General features: G+C 45.6%; 1 pseudogene; it reads right to left on the reverse strand.

The window, feature by feature from the left end:
• Positions 1-2,031: 2,031 nt before the first annotated feature.
• On the reverse strand, positions 2,032-5,290 carry LOC119289937 (annotated as a pseudogene).

The raw sequence follows: 5,290 nt of genomic DNA on the forward strand, positions 1-5,290 counted from the left end.
GCTCTATCGTCCGCCATTATGTCAGTCCTGAAAACATGTAGTAAAAACAAATTAATTAAGTGAAGAAGGGGGGCGGTGGCGGTGGCGGTGGCGAAAGGGCGGTGGCAAAAGGAGGGGGCGAGGAAGGGGTGGGAGAGAGTGTCGCGGTAGAGCGCGAGACGGGGCGGCAGACGACGGCGTCACGGAGAGGGGAGGCTTGGAGTAGACTGGCTAGGGTTTGGCCAGGGATGCGGATGGAGACGAATATATGTGGGGTCGGGATGGCCCATGTGCAGGGCGGGGGGTGCTGGCCACACTCTTTTTTCTTTCCTTTTTCATTTCATTTCATTTTTTCTTTTCCTGTATTTATCCTTTTCATCTTTAAAACAATTCAGTATATCAAAATATAGCAATGAAAAAAGATATTTGAGAAATCATAAAATGTATGTGAATTCAAAAAAATGAATCATAAAATGTTCATGGATACAAAAACATTGTGATTTTGCAAAAAAAAAGGTTTTCAAAAAATATTGATGATTTTGTGGAAAAAACAGGAATAAAAACATATTGTGTATTCAAAAAATGTTTAGGGATTTCAGAATAGTTCACGTATTTAATTTTTTCACTGATTCATGACATATTCGTGAATTTAAAAATTATTCGTGTATTTCAAAAAATTGATTTTATTAGACACAAAAAATTCTTTCACGTATTTTCACGTATTTAATTTTAAAAATTCTTTCTTTTTTTCTTCTTCCTTTTTTTTCTTCTTTCTTTTTTTCTTCTGTTGTTTTCTTCCTTTTTCTTTTTTTCTTCCTTTTTCCTTTTTTCTTCCTTTTTCTTGTTTTTCTTCTGTTTTTCTTTTGTTTTCTTCTTCCTTCTTTCTTCTTCTTCCTTTTTCCTTTTTCTTTCTTCTTCTTCTTCCTTTTTCTTCTTCCTTCTTCTTCTTCTGCCGGCGCGCGGAGGACGGCAGGCAGGGCCAGCGGGCGGCGGGCGGCGGGCGGCGGGCGGCGGGCAAGGGCGCAAGGCACGGGCGGCGGGCAAGGGCAGGGCACGGGCGGAGGCGGCGCTCACTGGGGACGGGGGCGGCGACGCGCAGGGCTTCGGCGTCGGCGTCGGCGTCGGGGCAGGGCTTCGGCGTCGGCGTCGGGGCAGCGCTTCGGCGTCGAGAGAGAGGAGAATGGGAAGTGGCAAAACTGCTAAGTGCAGTATTTATAGACGCACCTTTAGTCGCGGTTGGAGAGGCGGACCGCGACTAAAGGTACCCTTTAGTTGCGGTCCGCCTCCCCAACCGGGACTAAAGGATTTTGGCGCCGCTTCCGTTCCCGCGCAGAAAGACCCTTTAGTCGCAGTTGGGGACAACAACCGTGACTAAAGGGTACCCTTTAGTCGCGGTCCGCCTCCCCAACCGGGACTAAAGGTCTGTGCTAGAACTGGCGCGGTGCGGTGGGATGTTTAGTCCCACCTCGCTAGCCGAGAGGCTTCGACAGTGGTTTATAAGCGCGGCTGCGCTCACCACTTCGAGCTCCTCTCAAATGCAGGCTTACGGGCCTATTCTGTCACTATGTGCCTGTGGGCCTACTCGGCCTTCTGCGGGCCTGAATCCTGGCCCTTTAATGGGTTTCTAGTCGTATTCAGGCCGTGGTGGCCCAGTAGGTGGCATATTTCCTTTTTTCCTTTTTCCTTTTTTCTTCTGTTTTTTTCTTCTGTTTTTTTCTTATGTTTTTCTTCTGTTTGTTTTTTTCTTCTGTTTTTCCTTTTTTCTTCTGTTTTTTTCTTCTGTTTTTTTCTTCCTTTTTCCTTCTTTCTTCTTCTTCCTTTTTCCTTTTAAAATCAAAAACATAAAACTAATTCATTTTAAAATCTTAAAAATACAATTATATATCAAAAAAATCAGAAAAATAAAACTAATTCATTTTAAAACCCCTTGAAGGTTTGACAAAAGGTTTGATACATCATTCAGTTCATCGACCAAATACAAAGTTTGGTACAATAAATTATTACATATCAATTCTTCCCTTGTGTCCCTGCTTGCTTACGATTGTGCCGTATCCATGGAGCATCCTCATCATTTAACTTAATGCTTGGGTCAATGTTCACTTTGAAGGGCGGAATTTCACCAAACATATTATAATCTTCTGACATGTCTGTCTTGTCCTCCACTCCCACGATGTTTCTTTTCCCTGAAAGAACAATGTGGCGCTTTGGATCATCGCATGATGTACTGATCGTTTTCTTATCTTTCCGTTTCCTCGGTTTGCTACTCATGTCCTTCAAATAAAAAACCTGAGCGACATCTTTGGCAAGGACGAATGGTTCGTCAAGGTAACCAAGATTGTTGAAATCCACCATTGTCATTCCGTATTGCTCGTCCACCTTTACCCCACCTCCTGTTAGCTTGAACCATTTGCACCGGAACAAAGGGACCTTAAAGGAGGGCCCATAGTCAAGTTCCCATATCTCCTCTATGTAACCATAATATGTGACCTTTTGCCCATTCTCGGTTGCTGCATCAAAGCGGACACCACTGTTTTGGTTGGTGCTCTTTTTATCTTGGACGATCGTGTAAAATGTATTCCCATTTATCTCGTACCCTTGGAAAGTCGTTATAGTCGAAGATGGTGTCTTGGCCAACATGTACAGCTGATCTACAACATCATTGTCATTCATTAAATGTTTTCTCAACCAACTGCCGAAAGTCTCCATGTGGGCCTTCCTAATCCAGGATTCAGGCTTCCCCGGGTTGTCCGAGCGTAAAATATTCTTGTGTTTCTCAAAGTACGGAGCCACCAAGCTGGAATTGGTCAGTACAGTGTGGTGTGCTTCAGTCAGAGAATGGCCGTCCATACATATCGTTGATTTCCTTCCGATCGTGCCTTTTCCACTTAGTCTCCCCTCGTGCCGCGATCGAGGAAGACCAATCGGCTTAAGGTCAGGAACAAAGTCAACACAAAAGTCAATTACCTCCTCATTTCCATAGCCCTTGGCGATGCTTCCTTCTGGCCTAGCACGGTTACGGACATATTTCTTTAATACTCCCATGAACCTCTCGAAGGGGAACATATTGTGTAGAAATACAGGACCGAGAACGAAAATATCTTCGACTAGGTGAACCAGGAGGTGCGTCATAATATTGAAGAAGGATGGCGGGAACACCAACTCGAAACTGACAAGACATTGGATCACATCGTTCTGTAACCGTGGTAGAACTTCTGGATTGATTACCTTCTGAGAGATTGCATTGAGGAATGCACATAGCTTCACAATGGCTACTCAAACATTTTCCGGCAGGAGCCCCCTCAAAGCAATCGGAAGCAATTGCGTCATAATCACGTGGCAGTCGTGAGACTTCAGGTTTTGGAACTTTTTCTCCGCCATGTTTATTATTCCCTTTATATTGGACGAGAATCCAGACGGGACCTTCATACTGCTCAGGCATTCAAAAAAGATGACCTTCTCTTCTTTGGTCAGAGCGTAGCTGGCACGACCTTGAAACCATTCCGGATGCTGGTCATCAGGGTCTTTCAAACGTTGCTGGCCTGCCGTGCTTCCTTTGTATCATTTGTCTTCCCATACACGCCCAAGAAGCTTAGGAGGTTCACGCAAATATTCTTCGTAACGTGCATCACGTCGATTGCAGAGCGGACATCTAGGACTTTCCAATATTCTAGCTCCCAGAATATAGATTTCTTCTTCCACATGGCTGCGTGCCCGTCAGCTCCCTTCGGAACTGATTGTCCGCCAGGACCCTTTCCAAAGATGACTTTCAAATCCTTGACCATATCAAATACCTCAGCACCAGTGCGTTCCGCAGGCTTCGGCCGGTGATCTGCCTTGCCGTTGTAATGCTTGCCTTTCTTTCTTACTGGATGAATTTTCGGAAGAAATCGACGATGCCCAAGGTACACGTTCTTCTTACAATTTGGCAAATGTACACTTTCAGTCTCATGTAAGCAGTGCGTGCATGCATTGTATCCCTTATTTGACAGTCCCGAAAGGTTACTAAGAGCAGGCCAATCGTTGATGGTTACGAAAAGCAACGCTCGTAGGTCAAATTCCTCTTGTTTGTGCTCATCCCACACACGGACACCACCCACAGCTGTAAAAGTTCATCAACTAATGGCCTTAGGTACACATCGATGTCGTTGCCGGGTTGCTTCGGACCTTCGATGAGCACTGGCATCATAATGAACTTCCGCTTCATGCACAACCAAGGAGGAAGGTTGTAGATGCATAGAGTCACGGGCCAGGTGCTATGGCTGGAGCTCTGCTCGCCAAAAGGATTCATGCCATCCGTACTTAGAGCAAATCTTATGTTCCTTGCGTCAGCTGCAAAATCTTTGAACCATCTGTCGATCTTTCTCCATTGCGTTCCATCTGCGGTGTGTCTCAACTCCCCGTCCGACTTACGGTCCTCTTTGTGCCATCGCAACAACTTGGCGTGCTCTTTGTTCCTGAACAGACGTTTCAACCGTGGTATTATAGGAGCATACCACATCACCTTGGCGGGAACCCTCTTCCTGGGTTTCTGGCCCTCAACATCGTCACCAGGGTCATCGCCTCTGATCTTATAACGCAATGCAGTGCATATCGGGCATTCATTCAAATTCTCGTATTCACCGCGGTAGAGGATGCAGTCGTTGATGCATGCATGTATCTTCAGAACCTCTAAACCTAGAGGGCAGACAACCTTCTTTGCTTCGTACGTACTGGCGGGCAACTCGTTATCCTTTGGAAACATATTCTTCAACATTTTCAGCAAGTTTTCAAATGCCGAGTCAGCTACACCTGCCTCTGCCTTCCATTTCAGCAAATCCAGTGTGCAGCCCAGCTTTTTCAGACCATCATCGCATCCGGGGTACAGCGCCTTTCTGTGATCCTCTAACATGCGATCCAAATTCTCCCTCTCCTTTTCAGTTTCGCAGCGTCTCCGTGCATCAGCAATGGTCCGACCAAGATCATCAACGGGATCATCACGTGCCTCTTCTTCACCTTTCCCTTCACCTTCAGCATCCTCCATGAAAGTATCACCGAAATGAGCAAGATAGCTTTCATCAATGAAATCATCCCCTTCTTCATCTTCTTCCATTATAACCCCTCTTTCTCCATGCTTGGTCCAACAATTATAGCTTGGCATGAAACCGTGCCGAAGTAGATGCATGTGAACATCTCTTGAGGAAGAGTAACCCTTCTGATTCTTACAGATAACACATGGACAGATAACAAAACCCCCCTGCTTGTTCGCATTAGCCACTACGAGGAAATCTTTCAAACCCGTAGTGAACTCGCCGGAGAGTCGGTTACCGTACAT

The sequence above is a fragment of the Triticum dicoccoides genome, chromosome 4A, assembly GCF_002162155.2.
Source record: "Triticum dicoccoides isolate Atlit2015 ecotype Zavitan chromosome 4A, WEW_v2.0, whole genome shotgun sequence".
Lineage (NCBI taxonomy): Eukaryota > Viridiplantae > Streptophyta > Magnoliopsida > Poales > Poaceae > Triticum > Triticum dicoccoides.